At 42.5% G+C, this 21,665-nt stretch overlaps 1 long non-coding RNA gene and 1 pseudogene across 1 annotated transcript; one reads left to right on the plus strand and one right to left on the minus strand.

Moving 5' to 3' along the window:
* Positions 1–10,583: 10,583 nt before the first annotated feature.
* On the plus strand, positions 10,584–11,034 carry LOC121148492 (annotated as a pseudogene).
* Positions 11,035–17,656: 6,622 nt separating this feature from the next.
* LOC121148503 lies at positions 17,657–21,391 on the minus strand. The gene is made up of 4 exons (XR_005882563.1): positions 20,949–21,391; positions 18,878–18,899; positions 18,703–18,791; positions 17,657–18,210 (listed from the first exon to the last, which is right to left on the minus strand). It is a non-coding gene; the product is annotated as an uncharacterized LOC121148503 (long non-coding RNA).
* Positions 21,392–21,665: the final 274 nt, after the last annotated feature.

Raw genomic sequence — 21,665 nt, forward strand, 5'->3', positions numbered from 1 at the left:
CCTTGCCTCATGACCACCTTCCAGCCAGGCAATGCACCCTGGAGCTCAGGGCAAAAGGGGCCATGGGAGAGGCTGAGGGATTTGGGAACAAGTCCAAGCCACCACCAGCACCAAGAATGCCCACCTGGCCTCACCACAGGCTCAGGTCATGTCCTGGGGCTCTGGACATGCCAGGAGCCACGCGTGAACAGCCCTGGGGCCGAGTACACCACCCACATCATCCATGACATGACTCACCTTCCACCGGCTCGGCGGAGCTCAGTGCTGCCTGCACACCTATTCCAAGGTTGGTGACAATGGTCATGGGGGCGGCTGGTGGGGCCCAGCCATCCCCGACTGGCATAGCAATAGACGCACAGGCGTTTGGTGGCGTGCTGTCTTCTACAGACCTGGGCCGGAGGAGACAAGACAGGGGAGAAGTGAGCTGAGTGCTGCTGGGCCTCAGGGCAGGACTGAGGGCCTGCGTCCTCAGGAGCCACCACTGCTGGCGCTCGGCCTCCCTCTTGGGCCCAAGGACACAGGGTCATGGGGGAAGACAGCTTGGTAGTGGCAACCCATCCCAACTGGGGGCCGCAGCAATGCATGCTTGGCACCAGGGCACCCAGCACCTGTGGCTGAAAGCTAAGGAAAGGGCCCGGGGACCTCTGGGGGTCATGGTCCAGGCAGGTGGTGTCTAGACTGCGTGGGGACATGCAGGAGGTTGGTTCTGCAGCAGATGACCCCATCTCATCGCCCGCTCTAAGCCCTGCTCTCTCACACTTGGATTCAATCAGGGTTGGGCTAGAAGCAAGCCCATGCATGCTGGTCAACACCAAGGGGCTGGTATGCTAGGCCTGGGACACTTCCATGAGCCTGGCTATGGTGGCCCCCAGCACCAAACATGCCACAGGCTGCCCTGTCCACCTTTCTCTCTGTTTGGCGTCTGTCCCAGACGCTGGCCGCACCAGCTGCCGCAACAACAACACATATCCTACACCCAAACTTTGCCAAGCACCAATACGGAGACCACAAAGAGGTATTCGACTTCCTTTCATGGGGCCTCACGGAGATGGGGGGCCCACGAGGCAGTTCATCTCCGGCCCCCTTGGCTCCCGTGACCCAGCAGGACCCAGGGGAACACAGGCAGCACCTCAGGGGCTTCCACACCAATGGCTGACAGACAGCACCAGGGAGGGCTCTTGGCAAGGCACAGCGCCAAAGCCTCTGGAGACCTGGAGGGCCTGACCAGAGCAGAGTTGGAGTGCAGGGGCACAATGGAGCCCTCAGGCTCCTGGCACACCTCCTCAGGCAGCTGGGCACCACTATATTCCACTCAGGCATGGCCAGCCACGTGCCACGGCCACGGCCATGCACACAAACACATACACTTACCCGCAGTCCACCTTGGTGCAGCATGTCTCAAATGTCAGTAGTTGGTCATCGTGGCCCTGTGGCCCATCAGAGGCTGCAGGGCTGTCCACTGTGAAGCAAGGTAGCGTCAGTGAGACCCAAGCACGCCAGAGTCCACAGCAAGCTAGCCCCAGCAGCCACAGAAGGCCCATGCCTGCAGCTCATGCCACAGCCCATGTGGGCAGCTGCCCCGCACACTGCAGGACCTGGCATGCATGGCTGGCTGCATGGCCTCTGAGAGCCGGCAGTGCAATCTCTCCCCTCCCTCCCTGCATCCACAGTGGGCATGGTGCTGGACACTCCACCCATCTGCAGTTTTGGCAAACTGGCTAGCGCTCCTGGGCTACACACACAGGCCCTGCAACTGGGCCTGTCCCATGGTGGGCTTGAAGCTTTTCTCATGCACAGGTCCACCGTTCAATCACAAGCCCATAACTATGGCCACACCTGCTCCTGGCCAAGGTCGGGAATCCAGCTCCATATCGCCCAGGGAACTAGCCTTGCCTCATGACCACCTTCCAGCCAGGCAATGCACCCTGGAGCTCAGGGCAAAAGGGGCCATGGGAGAGGCTGAGGGATTTGGGAACAAGTCCAAGCCACCACCAGCACCAAGAATGCCCACCTGGCCTCACCACAGGCTCAGGTCATGTCCTGGGGCTCCGGACATGCCAGGAGCCACGCGTGAACAGCCCTGGGGCCGAGTACACCACCCACATCATCCATGACATGACTCACCTTTTTGGTCACTTCTCTCTAAATTCACCATACTGCAACATGTCTCAGTTCAGCCCAGAGCCAACATCCTTGCCCTACGAGTTTTTTCTTATTTTCCACTTGATACACTGCACCCCACCCCTCGATCAATCTTTCAGCAGTAACATTATCTATATCTGAGCCCAGGGACAACTGCACTGGATCAACCACACTCAGTCGGTGTGAGAATAGCACAGATCGATGAAAATTAAAACCTGCTAATTTCAAGCTGACCATCTCCTTCCACATAGCATCAGCTTCATAGGGCACAGCCTTCCATGTATTACATGCCAGCAAGGTTCCTCCTCAACAAGTGCAAGCATTCATTCTCCTTAAAAAACATCTACACTTCCTATTTAGGAACTCCCAGTTTTGTCCATGGGATACGTAGTGTCTTCAGATGACATAGTTTGAACTCTCTTTCTATCTAACAGAATGCATAATATCCATTAAGTAAACTGATCAACCACGATACTAACGTCCACCATCAGGAGCACTAGCTGCTCTGCTTTTAATCCTGCTCTCTGCTTATACCCTGGGAAAAACAGCAGGGCCTGGTCCAGGTCCTTTGCATGCTGCACAGACATACCAAACTCAGAGGAAGCTCCTGGATCAAGGTATCAGAACAACCCAGCTTTTGTGGAGTGAAGTCGAGGATGCAAGATTGCCTCCCTGTCACTCCTGGTCTCTCTATAACTCTACTTTTCCATAAACCATCAAGTAATCTCAAAAACAAGAAAACAAAACAGACAAAAATATCCCAAATCACAGAAATCAGCAGACCTTCCACCCCCGCGTCTCCTCTCTATAACCCTGCCCTTCCAGGAAAGATAAAATAACCTTAACGAAATACTCTCTTCCTCAAATATTCCAGGGCTTGTCCAACGATACAGAGTATTAAGGTGCCTTATATGATTGCTAACCAACATCCCCTCTTCAAAAACAATCCATCTTTCTCTTGCTATTTCCTCTGATGTGCAGCTACCCAAGAAAGTCACAAGATTTGGGAATCATGAGGCCAAACATGATCAAGGCAGTCTTTGCAGAAGTAGGCTGTATGAAAAATATATGTGGTATTCAGAAAAGTCATTTCAGGCCTGAATTCTTGGAAGACCCAGCTTCCCATAACAGGGACTTATGATATAAATTTCATCTGAGAAGCAATTTTTGTTCACCATAATAATGTTATCACAAAAATCTCTTCAAGTACACCTTCTACTTGCAGTCCAGTTTCCTGTTCATCTATCAGGGAGCAACAGAAGACAATTCAAGTTCTTGGGTTCCTATCAACCACTTAGGAGACTTGAATGAATTCTCGCCTGCAGGCTTCAGTCTGGTCTCTGACAGGAACATTTGCAGACTGAATCAATAAAAAATGATTTCTCAATATCCACCCCTGCTTTTGTCTGTCACTCTTAATTCACAAGAAAAAAAATAAATGCCTAATAAAAAAATCACATTTCTTCATGCACGTATTTATCACTTATAGTTCAGGAAAAAGTATCACTTTCCAAGTCTCCCCTGTGGGCATTAGGGACACAGGTCTTTTCATCTTCCACCTTCCACTGCCTCTCCACATCCCGGACTCAAACATGTATTCATATTGAGGCCAGCACTGCAGGCAGCACCTCCAAACACTGTGCCACAACGCCAGCTCTAAATGTTACTTTAAAAAATAATAAAAATTTTACCTATCCAGGAGCATGGAATGTTATTCCATCTTTTGAGGTCTTGTTCAATTTCTTTTTTGAGTAGTTTGTAGTTTTCTTCGAATAGGTCTCCTACACTTTTAGTTAGATTTATTCCCAGATACTTCATACTTTTCTCTACTACTTTGAATGGTATCTTGCTGGTTAGGTCTTTTTCCGACTTGGGGCTGTTTGCGTACACAATGGCTGTTGATTTTTGTTCATTAATTTTGTACCCTGCCACTCTGCCAAACTCTCATATAAGTTCTAGCAGTTTCTGTATTGAGTCTCCTGGCTTTTCTATGTATAGGATTATGTCATCTGCATATAGTGAAAGCTTGACTTCTTCGTTCCCCATTTGTATGCCTGTGATTTCTTTTTCTTGTCTTATGGCCTCTGCAAGTACCTCTAGGACTATGTTGAATAGTAGTGGACATAGTGGACCTATCATCGGCGGAGGCGGGGCCAGTCAGCACATAAGAGCAGACAGCCTGCCGGGGTCAGGGCCCCTTTCCTCCTCATCTTGGTGTGCACAATAAATTTTACCGCAGAAGGCTTCACTCGCGTCTGCGTCTTATTGCTGGGCAGTAAGACACGTGGGCGCGACACCCTCCCCCCCTACACACACACACACACTTACACACACACTCATATACACACACTAATAGGATGAGATAACCAAAGAACAATAAAGATAGGTCATCAAGGACTCACTCATATGCTATTAGATGGAACATAAAGAACAAGTACTCATTAACAAGGTATGAGAGATTTCCCTGCAACACCCCCCAAAATCGTTACACACCTCAATTGAGGAGGTGACATTGAAATAGTTGTAGAAGGTAATCAAGAACTTACATGTAATTTTTACATATTGTCTACTCAATACTATGTCAGACATCTAATGTTTGCCTGGATTTAACCTGTAATTTATGCTTGGTTGATTGTTACTTTTTGAACCTGTCACTGATACTGTCTAAACCCAGAGGTGCGGAAGAATTGAACTTTTTTTTTTTTTAACATATTGTTCACTCAACACTATACCAATTAATCCCATAACATTGTATATCGACGCTGATGTTTTGTTGGGGGTTTTAACTGACCGGAACTTTACTCTGTTAGCTCTACCTTCAGACCAGAGAAGGTCTCCCCAAGAGGCCACTGAACTTATCTGGACAATAAGACGCTGGACTTTATGCTAGGTACATGCTCACAATGAAGGAATTTCAACTGAACTTGAACTGTGGTTATGCAGCAAGATGGAGCAATCCACTATGGGAGGAGGGGTGTGGGAGGGGCGGGGGGACTCCCCAGTGCTTATAAAACTGTTTCACATAATACAATGTTAATAAAAAAAAATAGTATATTGTTCATCTTCCAAGAGTGTCTATATTTCCTGGGGAGTTTTGAGTTGTTGATTTCCAGTTTCATCCCATGGTGGTCTGAGAGGGTACATGGTATGATTCTAATCTTTTGGAAGTTATTTAGATTCGCTTTGTGTCCTATTATGTGGTCGATTCTGGAGAAGGTGCCATGCACTGCTGAAAAGCATGTATAGTCTGTGGCCTTAGGATAAAAAGTTCTATATATGTCTACTAAGTCCAGTTGTTCTATTGTTTGTGTGAGCTCTGCTGTTTCTTTGTTGAGTTTTTGTTTCGTGGACTGCTCCATTGATGTTAAAGGTGTGTTGAGATCGCCTACAAGAATTGTGTGGGTATCTATGTCTTCCCTTAAGTCTGTAAGTAATTGCTTTACGTAACTAGGCGTGTTGAGATTTGGTGCATAAACATTAATGATGGTGATTGCTTCTTGATGGATCATTCCTTTCACCAGTATAAAATGGCCTTCCTTGTCTCTTTTGATGTTAGTTAGATTGAAATCTATCTCGTCTGAAATTAGGACAGCTACCCCAGCTTTTTTTTCTCGTCCATTGGCATGAAATATCTTTTTCCATCCCTTCACTTTCAGTTTCTTTGCATCTTTTTTGGCTAGATGTGTTTCTTGTAGGCAACATATAGTTGGGTCTTGTTTGATGATCCATTCCATTAATCTTTGTCTTTTGATTGGTGAGTTTAGACCATTTGTGTTAAGAGTTAAAATTGAGAGGTTGCGATTTTGCCCTGCCATGCGAGTGTGTTTTGTGTGTGTTGTTATCTGTGTAATTGCCCTTCCTTGTGTGGGCTTTAGTTTGAAGACCTTCCTGTTTGCCATCTTTGTTTATGGTTTGCCTCCGTTTTTTCTGGATTTAGCGCATTTCTAAGGAGATTTTGTAGAATTGGTTTTGTGTTGACATATTCTTCTAGTTTTTCCTTGCTATGGAAAGATCTGATTTCATTCTCATATATAAATGAGATCTTCGCTGGGTCTATTATTCTTGGTTGACAGTTGTTTTGCTTCAGGATTTGGAAAATCTTTGTCCATTCTCTCCTTGCTTATAGGGTCTCTTCAGAGAGGTCAGCAGTGATTCTGATGGGTTTTCCCCTGTATGTGATCTTTTCTCTGCTTCGTACTTGTCTCAGGATTCTTCCTTTGTCTTCGTTGGAGTAGAGCTTGAGTACCATGTGTCCGGGTGAAGATCTCTTTGGGTCATGTCTGTTGGGAGTTCTCTGTCTGTCTTGTATGTGGGTTGGGTTCATGTTCCCAGTGTTTTGGAAGTTTTCCTGTATAATTTCGTTCAGCACCCCTTGCATTCCTGACTCTCTTTCCACTCCTTCGGGAAGGCCCATGATCCGAATATTCAATTTTCTGAAGTGATCTTTCATTTCTTCTATCATTTTATTAGCTTTGTTGAGGCTTGTCTCCAGCTGTTTAACGAGCTGGGTATCTGCATTATGTGTGTCTTCAGTTTCGGAGATCCTTTCTTCTGCTGTATTTATTCTGTTGGTCAGACTTTCAATTTTGAGTTCCAGGTCAGCCATTTTGGTTTTGACTTGTTGTATTTCTGTGACTATTTTGTTCTTGAAGTCTTCCCACTTCTTCTCATGGTCTCTGATGAATTTTAGCATTATTTGTTTAAATTCCTTGTCTGGTACATCTTCCTTGTCTTCATCTCGCATCTCCGATGTTGGTAATGGCTTTTGGCCCTCATTTGGTGGGGTGCTGGCTCTCTCAACTGAGTCATTGCTTTTTCTGATGCTTTTTCTCATTGTGCTATTTTTTTCCACGCTCCGGGCAGGTTTTTGTGTTTCCTGCTTACTTTCTCTGGATTCCTAAGTTGTGTGATTCTTCTTGGTTGCTCCGTGTTCAGGGACGCTTCAAGCACTCTTCTCTGCATGTTTCTGGTCTGCTGCTCTTCCCTCAGCTATCTTTCATCCCTCTTTTACCAAGTCCTCCTCTATGCTTGCCCTTCTCGGTCAGCCTCCTTCTGTTTCCTCGGTTAGGTATTGTCTTGTGTGTGCCAACAGGGATAGAGTGTGGATGAGAGACTTTGGGTTTCTTGTCTTTGCTCTGGGTGGATATAGAGTGTGCGGTTCCACACCCTGCTATACTCTCACAAATGTACTCCCCTGTTGGGAGACACGCTTCTGTGGCCCACTTGCCTGCGCCTCCACCCAGGTCAGCAGACTCTATTGAGCAGTGCCCCACCTCTGGAGTTAAAGCTGAGTACAGCACAGCAGGGTATTCTGCCCCAGTCTCCAGCCACCTGCTGCTCTTTCCGACCCTGAGTTGTGTTGCAAGGTTCTGTGGCCTGGCCCTAGTGCGAGGCTGCTCTACCTGTTACACTTGCTCAAAGGCACTGTCCCACTGTGAGGCACACTGTCATCTCCCTCCAAGCCTGCCAGCCTGTGACCCGGCCCGGCTCAGCTAGCTGTGTGGAGCAGTGCTGCCCTGCCTCTGAAGCTGGGGCTGAGCACGGCAGGGGGTTCCACCGGAGCTTCCAGCTGCCTGTGGCTCGGAAATTGCAGCCCTGAGCTGGTTTGGGACAACATGGCGTGCCCCAGTCTAGTGAGGGCCCCTGTTGCGCTTTCTGAAAGGCGCTGTCCAATTGTGGAACACACTGTCGTGGTCCTGCCAGCCCTTGACTTGGGATGTCAAGGCCTAGTGAAGATTCCCGCTGAACTCACTCAGATGTGTTCCCCAGCTGTAAGGTGCGCAGCTGTGTCCCTTCTAGCCCTCACCTCCATCTGGGTTGGCTGACTCTGAGGTGCAGTGCTCCCCTTCTGGGGCTCAGGCCAAGCACAGCAGGAAACCCCGCAGCTAATCCACAGTTTGGAGCCCAGTTTCTATGACCCAGACCTCTGAGAGTGGCTCCACCCCCCTCTGCACTCTCTCAATGGTGCTGAGCTGTTGGCGGGCCTTCTGCTGGGGCCCCCTCCCCTGCTTGTCCTCAACCTCTGCAGGGGTTGATGGCCCCTATGTTCAAACCTGTAGCCACCCTTAGGGTTTCCAGGGCACCAGTAGTCTGTGGCTCCCGCTGGTGCGGGAGCTTGTTTTTGCAGTTGCCCTTTTCTTCCCTGGGTTGGCCAAGACTGTGCAGCCGACCTTCCCCCTGTGTGGGACCGCAACTCACCAATTCTTGCACGGCGTCCTCTCTTTCTTTTCTTTTTTTTTCTCACGGTCCCTGCAGGCTGAGTTGATCTTACTTCAGTGCAGTCTAGTGTCTTTCCCACTTCTCTCCCTGCAATTCTGTGTCTCCTGGTTTGTTTTTCGGCTGGATCGGTCCTTCTCTCTTTGTTCTCCACCTTATAACAGCTCCTCGAGGTCGGCCATCTTTTTCCCGGCTGATAGCCTGCAGACACAAAAAGATAGACCCACATCTGTCACCATACACTAAGATCCAATCTACATGGATAAAAGACCTAAACCTACATCCAGAAACCTTCAAACTCTTGCAAGAAAATGTTGGAAATACCCTGCAAGACGTAGGAGTAGCTCCTGACTTTCTAAGAAGGACGCCAAAAGCAATAGCAGTTAAGAACAGAATAAACAAATGGGACCTCATCAAACTAAGAAGCTTCTGTACAGCAAGGGAAACAATCAGTAAAGTAAAAAACCAACCCACAGAATGGGAGAAGATCTTTGCGCACTATGTAGGCGATAGTGGGCTAATCTCCAGGATATACAAAGAACTCCAAAACAACCAAAACACCAAAACAAACAAGCCACTCAAGAAATGGGCACGGGAAATGGGCAAACATTTCACAAAGGAACAAGCCCAAATGGCAAACAAACATATGAAAAAATGCTCCAGTTCCCTGGCAATAAGGGAAATCCAAATTAAGACATCGATGAGGTACCACCTAACACCAGTAAGATTGGCCCACATATAAAAGAACACCAGCGACACTTGTTGGCGAGGATGCGGGGAAAAGGGAACCCTACTCCACTGCTGGTGGAGCTGCAAGTTGGTACAGCCTTTATGGAAATCAGTCTGGAGAACACTCAAACAACTCAAAATCTGCATACCATATGACCTAGCAATAGCACTCCTAGGAATATATCCAAAACACCTGTTTCACGACAAACCAACATGCATCCCTATGTTCATAGCAGCACAATCAGTAATTGCAAAAACATGCAAGCAACCGAAATGCCCATCAGCAGAAGATTGGATAAGAAAGCTTTGGTTCATCTACTCCATGGAATACTACTCAGCTATTAAAAAAACAAAATGCAGTTCTTTGTGGCTAAATGGGCCCAACTGGAAACTATAATGCTAAGACAAATGAGCGAATCCCAAAAGGTTACATACCACATGTTTGCCTTGCAAGAAAATGATTTAACCTGTAATTTTTGTTTGGTTGGTTGTTATTTTTTGAACCTGTCATTGATACTGTCTCAACCCAGATGTTTTGAAGAATTGAACTTGCATTATTTTTAACATATTGTTTACTCAATACTATGTCAATTAATTCCATAACATTGTATATTGATGCTGATGTTTTGTTGGGGCTTTTAACTGACCGGATCTTTACTCTGTTAGCTCTACCTTCAGACCAGAGAGGGTCTCCCCAAGAGGCCACTGAACTTATCTGGACAATAAGATGCTGGACTTTATGCTAGGTATATGCTTGCAATGAAGGAATCTCAACTGAACTTGAACTGTGGTTATGCAGCAAGGTGGAGGAATCCACTATGGGGGAGGGGTGTGGGAGGGGTGGGGGAAATCCCCAGTGCCTATAAAACTGTATCACATAATACAATGTTAATAACAATAAAAATATATATATAAAATAAATAATAAAAATGAAAGTCACCAAAATCGGTTTGAGAACACCGTGCATGGCTTCAGCTAACCCTTTTTTTGGCAAGTCCAGACTGCAGTGGATAATGGCAAAAAATTATGGTGGTGACCCAAAGTAGTGTAACAAATGAACTTAATAAAAATCTTGAGTTAGGAATTTGTGATTTGTGTGGCATTCATTTTTTGAATGAGTCACCTGTTCATTTTTGTGGCCTACAACACAGAGAAAAACAAGCACTGGTCTATGAGGTGTTGAAGGGATTTACCAGGGCTGCTCCAACTGAAGATAAATGCAAAGTGAGACAGTGACACTGTTTCCAACTTGTCAAAGCACAAGTATACTAAGAACATGGCCTCCACGTCCCAGATGCCATCTCGAGTGTGGCCAGTGCTCTGTCAGCTTTGGAGGTGGGAGGGGGAGCGAAGCCACACAGCTGGCCATTCCATTCTCAGCTTGCCACAGACCGGCAACTGGAAGACACTGACATAGTGTGTGTACCCCAAGCAGAGCAACTCACTCCAGGGAGCATGGGTTATACTTGTGGCTTTGCTGCTTCCCCAAAGGTATCATGGCTGCCCTCAGACCCCTGCTGAACCCAAGGTCATCAAGAAGAGGACCAAAAAGTACATCTGGCACCAGGCTTGCCACTATGTCAAAATTAAGCAGAACTGGCAGGAGCCCAAAGGCACTGACTACAAGGTGTGCGAGAGGTTCAGGGCCAGATACTGATGCCCAACAATGGTTACTGGGGCAACAAGAAGACAAAGCACAGGCTGCCCAGTGGCTTCTGGAAGTTCCTGGCGCATGACATCAAGGAGTTAGAGGTGCTACTCATGTGCAACAAATCCTGCTGTGCAGAGATTGCTCACAATGTCTCCTCCAAGAACTGCAAAGCCCTCAGGGAAATGGCAGCCCAGCTGTCCATCTGAGTCACCAATCCCAATGCTAGGCTGCTCAGCAAAGAAAATGAGCAGCAAGCTGGGTGCAAACTTTACATTTGTGCTCAAGTAAAACCCTGAAACCACCCCGCAAAAAAGTCTAGAGGGAGAACAAAAAACAAAGAGAAGAAAAGAACTAGTCATAATTTTATTAAGAGGTGAATACTGATTTAATACCTAAAGGACCACAATTGTTTTCGTCATTCTTCACGTTCAAGTTTGTCTTGTCATTATTTTTAGTTGTGTCTTCTACAACGACGAGAGATGAAGACGGGTCTTTCACCTTTAGTAAGGGATCAGTTAGACATTTGATGTTGAGCAAAAAACAAAACAAAAGAAAAAGGTGAATGACTTACACTAGTGTATTCATTATTTCTTTCAAGACTTCTGTACGTATTTATTTGACAGTCAAAGGACAAATAGGAGGAGACAGATACAGACACACTCTTCTATTCATGGGTTTGCTCCCTAAATTACTGTAACATTGTGAAACCAGGAGTCACAGCCTCCATCTGGGTCTTCCACACAGCTGGCAGAGGTCCACGGAATTGGGCCATCTTTCGGTAGCCTTTCCAGGTAAGTTAGCAAAAAGCTGTATGAGATGCTAATGTATGTGGCAGCTTCACCTACATATGACAATGCCAGCCCAACTTTACAACTTGTGGATGTACAAGTACAGTTTTTGAATGAATCTACATAGGGTGGGTATTTGGCACAGTGGTTAAGGCACATCTTGAGGGCTCAGTGCAGTAGTCTAGTGGCTAAAATCCTTGCCTTGCACACACCAGGATCCCATAAGGACACTGGTTCATGTCGCAGCTGCTCCACTTCCCATCTAGCTCCCTGCTTGTGGCCTGTGAAAGCAGCTGAGGAAGACCCAAAGCCTTGAGACCCTGCACCAGCATGGAAGACCCGAAAGAAGCTTGAAGCTCCTGGCTCTTGGCTTTGGATCAGCTCAGCTCTAGCCATTGTGGCCGCATGGGGTGTGAATCAGTGGACAGAATATCTTTCTTCATCTCCTTCTCTCAGTATATCTGCCTTTCCAATAACAATAAATAAATCTTTTCTTTTTTTTTGAAAAAGACACCCCTTGAGACGCTCATTCTCCATCTAAATGTCTGGATTCCCATTCTGACTCTATCTCTTGATTCCAATTTCTTGCTAGTTCCCTTCCATGAACACCACCACCTCACCAGCGGGCAGTTCAGGTAGATGTGTCCCTGCCACTCCTCTCAGATGGAGCTCCTGACTGCTGGCTACAAGGCCCAGCCAAGGCTCTTCTGGGTACTAAAGAGAAACAGCAAGTGGGAAAGCTTTATGTAAGTCTATCTCTCTCTGTCTCTCTCCCTTTCACACAGGTAGAGAAGCTGTAACATATTATTGGCTATTAAGTGCTCCAAGATAAAACCAGAACTAGTGATTCCTACATGGAAGATCTCATAATGGCTCATTCTTGCTAAATACTTATTTTTAAATGGTAAAATGCTTTATATGACATAATTATCTGCTAGAAATAATAGTGATCATTAACCCAAGGATACATTTGATAGAATTATGAAATCTGTGTTATAAAGATTACAAATTTTAATGTATTCAAAACAAAACAGAACGAAGTGAGGAGTTCAACTGAGATAAAACACATTCTTAAGAATCCAAATTAGAGCATAAGAGGGCTCCCAGTATTGGGTATTTTTTTTTCCCTTTGGAAACAGATTTTCCAGAACTGTAACCAAAAAAATCAAAGGACTGAGCCATGTATTTCTCTGGAAAGACCCACCTAAATCTATTCTGCTCTACAGTTGCCATGCTTCCGTCCCTTCACTCTTTAGAATTTGAGGCACAAACAACAGGGCCTTCAGATTTGAGCACAGTTCAAGGTTAGTGTCTCATTTTTGTTGCGTTTATCGTGCATTTCAAGGTCTTTCAATCTTTTACGCTTAGGCAAAGAATTAAACAATACATTTATCATTTGGTGTCCACAAGTGGAAGGTTCCAAGGACCAGCCATCCAACTCCTAAATGCCAACATCCACAGCTACTCAAGGCTCTTATACTCTGCAGTGCAGTATTCAGGTACAATCTACACATACCTATATTTTAACTCAGTTCTATACTGCTACTAATGCTAACTCTGTGACAGAAATTGTGGTAGCACTATCGAGAATAATGACAAGAAAACATTCTGTCAGACACAATTCATTTGGTTTTCAAATATTTCTGATCTATGGTTTGCTGAATCGATAGCTGTGGAATATGTGGGTGCAGAGGGGAAGATTATGACACTAAGAATAGTTTCAAGATCCCAGTCTAGCAATTTAATTCATCATTTCCCATAGCAAGGATTTGTTTGCAAAACCTTTTTTTTTGGCATGTAAAACTTTATAAATTTCCATGTTAAAATAAAATTCCAGCCAGCTCAATCATACAAATCAGAGGAGTCATTAACCTCAAAGAGGCCTCGTGCATCCCTCAGAAGTTGTTTTCTGCGTATTTTAGTGTTTTCAAGTCCTATTTGCGCTTCATCAGCAGCTTTCCGTAATTTTTCTTTCCATGGTCCAGGTTCTTCTGAAAGCTGAAATTGAAACAAAAAATTTCACTCATCATGCACGTTTGTAAACAGATGAATTCACAAGGCTGGTGGTGTCATTAACAGACATCCAAAAAGGCAGTTCTGCTACTTCCAGGAAGGAAGAAGACTCCTATTACGAAGAATTTCCAAACTGGGATAGTTCAAACAAGACTAAAGTATTCTTCAACTGACTTACATATGTTTATCACATAAAAGGCTTACTGAGACAAACACACAAGTACCTCAAAGAGTTCATGGAGAAAAACTAGGGACAATATTTGGTCACTAAAAATGCTTTAAAACCCACGCAAACTTTGGATACTATGAATTTTTCCATAAAACTGTTCATAACACTAAGATCAGGCCTCTACTTAAGGGGCCTGCATCCCATGTGGCTATCAATTCAAGTGCTGGCTGCTCTACTTCGGAGCCAGCTCCCTGCTTATGTCTTGGGAAAGCAGTGCAGGATGGCTATGTTCTTGGGCCGCTACACTCATGTGGGAGACTCAGAAGTAGCTCCAGGCTCCTGGCTGAAGACTGGTCCAGGTCCTGCGGTTGCAGCCATTTGGGTAACAAACCAGAGTGGAAGTTCTCTCTTTCTGTCGCTACGTGTCTCTCTGTAAATCTCCCTTTCAAATAAAAGTAAGTCTTAAGAAAATGGAATTAAAACAAATCATTGGATTTGTTGACTGGGTGCTAGCTAACACATTGCTGAAAACATGAAGTGACATTCAGTCTTAAAGCATTAGTGAACGATCGTATTACAATGTTTTATTCCAGTAACACAATTAAAACCACAGAAAGTAGTTGTAACAAGTGATGTTATATAATTAATTTTTTATATAAATATCTAGTTTTGATTTGATCACAAGCTTAACACAGGCCTGACTTGTTTTTGACACCAAGATGGCAAAAGACTGGTGCTTTGTTATGTTAGAGGCATAAACCCATAAGGTATTATACGAAATGCATCAAAGATGCATAACTCTCTTTGAGAGTTATGGGTAGATAGACAGGAAACAAAATTATTATTAATATTAGAGAAAATGTTGACAGAAGGTAGACAGAAAATGCAATCATATTAAATGATCCAGATAAAGCATTTAGAGTCATAGTAATGCAATTACTGCAAAGTTTCTTGCTGAATAACTATAAATTGATTGGGGGAAAAAAGGAAACAGAACACATGAGAATCAGTGTGTCTTGCCTATATAAACAGGGAGAAAAAGGATACATGTTCAGTCCTCATTTGAACTACCTCCAGGATCCATTTTGCCTCGAAGCCCCGGATAAGCAACAGGTGCTAAACGCTATTTGCTGTGATTGCCTAAGTGTCAAACACCCTGGTTTACTTTCACTCCGAGGAAAGAGAACCAGAAGAATATACACTTGTGCATCCCTATCCAAAACACACAGTTACAAGAGTGCAATGGAAGTACCCTACCGTGATATTAAGTAGACAAACAAAAAACAAAAACCACCCTGCTCTTAACATGTGGTTGGTCACAAGGATGCCCAAAGCTCTTCTCATTACATACTTGAAAGCAAGATTCACTTAGAGTACAAACCTGCAGCAGTTCTTGGTGAAGCTGCACATTTTCATTGAAAACCTTCTCTAGTTCTGCCTTAATTGCCTCATGAATAATTTGAAACGGTCTGGTCGTTGTTGTAGCCTAAGTAGAAAAAAAAAACATTAGGTCAATAACAACATAATACAATGGCTTATCTTCATGGACTCCCTGGAATCTTTATGTGGATAACGGCCAAAGCATTCCAACACATAGCAACATGGCAGTGTACCTACCAACACGGCAGCAAAATGCCAGCAGAGGTATCCCAGAATAGCAGGAAAACAGAGCACAGAATCAAGTACAGCTCTGCCACTAATCTGCCATGTGACCTTACACAAATGACAGCCTGTTATCAATGGCCACGTATTGCATAGCAGATTTTACCAACTACGTATTCTGTATATCCGCCACTGAAAGTCAAACTCCATGAGGGTTTTTTTTCTGTCTTAATATGTTAAATAGCAATCACCTTCAACAAGCTTAGTAGAGCAACAGCTTTTCAAATATTTGTATACTATTATAAACTTTTCTGAAATGCCTTATGGGTGCGTGCATATATATATATATATATATGGAAATTGAAGATCTAACTCTGAAACCCTAACATTATATAGTATTCCTGAAAAATAAAAACAAGAACTAAATTTAAATTATTTCAAAAATAACAGAGCTACAAGTGTTAGACAAATTCAACTTACGTCAGCAATTTGTGAGTTGAGGGACTTTCTTCCATCTTTTAGGGCCTGTAACGCTGGTAAAATCTTTGCCACCTGCAAAGAAAGTATCAGTCAAGAGACAAGTATTTACTAAGCCCTTGCAGTTTCCAAAACGCAGTATCTCAACTTTGACACTTCCCAACACTTAACTTACCCAGGGCTCATCACTCCATGCACAGCAGATCTGACTAACTAAACTCACATCATGATTCCCCTTGCTTGTCCTGACCAAACATTTTAAGTAATAAAAACTATCCAGTGTGTATGTGATCATTCAACTTTGTAAAATTATTCATGTAAGCTACATTGGCATTGTTTAGAAAGTTCTGTATGAAAACATGGGGGGAAAAGCCCACTTTATATATGGAATCTAAGAAAGGAAAATGGTGGAGGTGGAAAATGTTGCTCTTTCTTTTATGGCCTCTGTATTCCTTACCTTTTCGTACAGTACATGATATACTTTAGTCAATACCATTACTTTTTGAAATCCCATAAGCATTCTTTTTGTAGCATTTTCCTTAAATACAAAACAAAAAGCCTTACCAATTCAGGTCGATCACATTTTTCCAATTCTTGTTCAAATTGTTTTTCAACGGAAAGAACTTTATCGTCCAGCTTAGATTTGCAAATCTTCAGCTGTTCATTGGTTGCCTAAGAAAAAAGCCAACTTGGTAAGACAGATGTGGGAGCTTTCAGTTAGGGGAAGTCAGGTGACTTCAACCAAACATATGTAGTATTAGCTAAATCTGTTCATAGATTCTGATGATTTTCAGAACAGTAAGATCTTAGCAATTCTAGTGGGTGCCAACAATCTTCTTCATAGGCAAAGTATAAACATTTAGGGTGAAATAACCTAATTGAGTATATTAAATAGTGTCATCAAATCAGAGTTAAACACAAATCAAGATTTGATATTTGATATGAATTACAATAATTGTGCAATTAAAAAAAGTTAAGTGATTAATTATTCCAACTGAATTTTAACCACTATACTAAATGTCTCTGCTATTCACGACCCTTCAACGAAGTTGTGTAAAATTGAAAACCAAAATCAAAGAATGTAAACAGGCAAAAATAAAAGGAGAAAAGCTCTATGTTTTGCTGCTGAAAAAAAAACTTGTTTTTCCTATGTCTCTAAATTTAGCTGTTGTTGCAGCAATTCTCTGACCTGAGTTAGAGTTACTCTACTGGTTTATTTGTATCTATAGATTCTACTGCTAAATTTCTTAACATTCTACCACGTACTTTGCGTTCAATTATTACTACTATTCCAGAAAATAAAGACTGTGACTTTTCATTCTGCTATGTTACACAACTGCATCGTCTTCACAACAAGCTGGTATATTTCATTATTTCATTTTGTCTACACATACAACCCAGCTTGAATAAATGTGCTTGCTATTGAGTTTTTTCTGTTCTGTTAGCATGCCAAATGCTTTCTAAAATTCTCCCAATTGATCAAAACTCTAATCAATTACTACTGGGGCAATAACTTTAAGTGGTAAGCAAATACATATGGTTATTTTTGATAGTAGCTAACACAAGAAGAAAGGATTAATACATGTACCATATTTGTGACCCAATTTATACCATCACCATCTTGCATCTGTGCTCTCTGGTTTTGACTTTTCAATCTTTAAGCAGCAGTGAGATTCTCCAGTCACTTAGCTGAATACATCTTAATTTAGCTAAAATCGAATGGATTTTCCTTATAAGGAGTTGAATCACACCAGGCTCAGGAAAGCTGGATCATGAGAATACTCCTCATTCAGTAACCTCAGGTTGGTAACTTGAGACTGGCCAGGTTGGGAACCTTTTTTTCTTTCTTTCTTTTTTTCCCCAGAACTCAGCAAGTGATTTTTGGAGAGCCAGTTTCGAAACACTTAGCAGCACATCAATATTTATAATGTAACTTCTGATCCAATTCTGAATAATTCCTAATATTCTTGAGGATTACATCTAGGCCAATACCATGACACAATTTCGATAATTCATTGTTGCCAACTAGTCCTAAATTTGTTTGAATGAATCCTTTGTCTCTCTGTGTAGTAAACTGAGTCCAAAAAAGGAAAGGTCACTTCACAGATTTTCCAAGAAGGAAGAACAAAGAGCTTCTACAGAGCTCTCCTACGAGCTGAATAGGCGTCACTCAAAACATGTACTACCAACGGTCTATTTCCAATATTTAACCATTTGTAAGTTATAAAAACTACCATATTTTTTCATATTTCTTTGAAACGGAGTTTGCTGACAACATAGTATCTTTAAAGTCTATGTTAGTCAGCAACACTCCTCGCCCCAGCTTTCAAAATGAAGTCATTTGTTCTCTTTAACTTCAAAGTTTGCCCTTCTTCCGACTCCTCAAAGCTGGCATCTTGCAAAGATCGCTCTAAGCTTTCATACTGAAACAAACCAACACCGTGAGCACAAACTATAAATCATTCAAATAAAGATTTTTTTCATTTGTTTGGAAGGCAGGGCTTCACATAGAGAGAAAATGAAAACATCAATTTGTAGCAGAATTTGAAACATCAAATCAGAAGAGAATTGAAACACATATATTGAGGGAAGGACTCCTTTATAAAATATAGAAAAAAAACACTTAGCAAAAAGAAAAATACAAATATACTTTCTTAAATGTGAAAAGGTAAGTCCATAAAACAGAAAATCAAATGAGCTAAAAAATGTAAGAAACTCATTAGGACAACATGGAGTAAATCCACAATGGGACCACATCACTTCTAACAAAATGGCTAAAATTAGTAAGATTTGTTAAGCATTGAAGTGAGGAACAGCATAATGCCCATACACTCCAAATCAACTGTTTACACAAAACTATCTACATATAAATACTATTTCCTGACTCTAATTATTTTTGTTTTCAAAACTCTTACCTCTTTTTCTAGAAAGTTAGGTTTGTCAAGTAGATCACAATTTTCTTTTATTAGTCCAGAGTGTTCTACAGCAAGCTTTTTCTTTTTTACTAAAAAAAAAAAAAAAGATAAAATGTAATTTTTTAATTTTATGCAGAAAACTGATGAGACCTAAAATAGTAAAAAGACTGCTTACCTACATAAAGCCTGCTTGCAATCTGAAACAAATTTTTAACAAAAAAATATGTTAAGGCAAATATATATATAGTTACTAAGCATATGTAAATTTAATTTTACCTCTGCCAATTAAATATTACAAGTGATTTCCGCAAGACAAATGCTCTAATGAGAAAAACTACACATTAATGTCCTCTTATCAAAAATTTAAAGTATATATTATGTCAACAGCTCTGAAATGGTTTTTGGTAAAGATTCCTGTTTCATTTCACTCCGCCTATTGTTCCCTAAACATATTTGGCCCTAAGACAAATGTTTTCAGGCAATTCTATTATCATAGCTCCTAATGCTAATACTCAAACCTGAGAAATATTATCAATTGGACACATGTCTCAACTACTCTAAAGAAAACAGTAAAGCAAATCTTCTTCTTCTTTGATCTTTCTCTTTAACAAATAATAAAGCAAGGGAAAAATCCAGTTTAAGAGCTTAGTGAGGGCTGAAAGGTAAGATAAAAGGAAACGGAATTCATCTAGAGAATAAGGATACAGATAAAATTAAACAAGAAAAAGCAGGCTACGATACAATCCTACAAATGTAAACAAATATAAAGTAAACTAGTAAGTCAGAACATTATTTGGGGAAGCTCCTCAAGCTTAAAGGAAAACCAGGTGGCCAAAAGGATGGCCCAACTGTCTAATCCTTTGCCTGCTAGAACTCAGCATCCCACACAGATGTTAGTTCTTGCCCTGGTTGCTCGACTTCCCACCCAGACCCAGCTCCATCCTTATGGCCTGGATGCTCGATTCAAACTTGATCCAAACTTGATAAACAACAACAACAACAAAAACAAAAAACAAAAAAAGCACTGAATGATGGTCCAAAGTCTTGGGACCTTGCACCCATGTGGGACGCACAATAAACTCTTGGATCCTGGCTTCTGATCAGCTCAGTCCCTGCCAGCATCACCTATGGTGGTGACATTATTGAGAGTGAACCAGCAGATGCAAAATCTTCCTCTCCCTCTTCTTGTTTCTGCAAATCTATTTTTTCCAATAAAAAATAAATCTTCAAAAAAAGTAAAAACTGAAAAAATAAAAGGAGAGCCAATATCTGAACAATAGTACTTCAAAAAGAGAAACTGACTTTTAAATGGAGAGATTTCTCCAAATTGACATAAAGACAATCCTGAGTCTAGAGAAGTCGAAAAGACAAAGGAATTTTATGGCTAGACACATGATACTGAAATCAGAACATCAAATGCAAAGACGCTCAAAGGGCCGCCACAGTGCCACAGTATGTTACGCTATCACCTGTGATAGCAGCATCTCCTATGGATGCTGGTTGCTCTATTTCAGATTCAGCTGTCTGTGAATGCATCTAGGAAAGCAGTGGGAAGTGGCCCATGTTCTTGGGCCCATGCCACACACCTGGGAGAACGGATGAAACTCCTGCCTCCTGTCATCTTTGGCCTGGCTCAGCTTCACTGGTTGCAGCCAAAATTTGGGGACTGAGCCAGCAACTGAAAAATACCTCCCCTCCCTCTGTCTTCATCCACCCTCCAACTATGCCTTTCAAAGAAATTAATTAATTAATCCTGCTTTCCCCACACCTTTTAAAATTCCTCGCGGTCCTGTTTATGTAAATGCTGAAGAAGTCACAGACACATCCAGGGATAGATGTGCAGAGTGAGGAAAGGGGGAGACAGAAGTTTGTATTTTCATCTATGTCCATCAGGACAGTGAGTGCACCCCTTCCTGTTGCATGGCTTCTTGTGACCCAGAGAAGGAGAGTGGTTACATGCCAACGCCCTCAGCTCCAAGTGAAAGGCGACTGGCTGGGAGAAAGGATCAGCTACTCCAGCTCCAGTCCAAGTCCTTATTATTGACATGGGAAGCAGCTAATGGTTGCTCAAGAACTTCCAAGGACATTCTTTCAAAATTTTATACTTAAAAACTTGCTCTATACCCCTTCTGTTTTATCTTAGACATATATGTGATTTTGCTTTCTCAAAAAATACAAATTTCTTACATTAGTTGTTCAACTTAAAGACAGAACGAACATTTTTGAATACAGCATTGTTTACTTACAAATTGAAAAATTCTCCATATAAAAATGCAAATGAGAACAAAAGTAATGGCTGGACGTATATCGCAACCCCATAGAAATCCATGGGGATGATCTCTTTGTCCAGCATCCTCAGGTACTGTAGGAACAACCTTCAAGACAAAGAAAACTCAGTTCTTAAAAATGCAATTGAGGCAGTAAACAGAGATCCAAATCTATATAGCCAACTCCATTATTTTCCTTTCAGGAAACGGGCTGTAGAATCATAACAAATAGAAGGCACCACAGGAAATCCTTCTGGAAACTTCTACCTACTATCACTCAGTGAAAAAGAAGCACGATAGAGAGAAAAGCAGGAATTTCTCAAACTGGATTCAAATACAAGCGCCCCCACACCTTCCAAATGATGGGACAGGAACAGAGAAGGCCACAGAAAGAAGCTGAGTAATGTAAGTTCAGCTACTTTCCTTTTTTTAACACCAAATTGGGTTTTATATATATATAAAGTATATTATATTCTCCGTGAAAAGATTTCCCTACTGGAAAGGAAAAAAAAAAGTTATCTGAAGCTTTCAAATGAACTTTGAGGTGTGGTTCTTTTGTTTAATGATTAAGATTACATTCCACAGAATTGCCTTGCTCAATTCCCAGTCCCAGCTCCTGACTCCAGCTTGCTGCTCATGCAGAATCGAGGAAGCAGCAATGGCTCCAGTAACGGAGGTCCTGCCCCCACAAGGGAA

Source organism: Ochotona curzoniae, unplaced genomic scaffold (genome assembly GCF_017591425.1).
Source record: "Ochotona curzoniae isolate NIBS_2020 unplaced genomic scaffold, NIBS_Ocur_1.0 contig_1516, whole genome shotgun sequence".
Lineage (NCBI taxonomy): Eukaryota > Metazoa > Chordata > Mammalia > Lagomorpha > Ochotonidae > Ochotona > Ochotona curzoniae.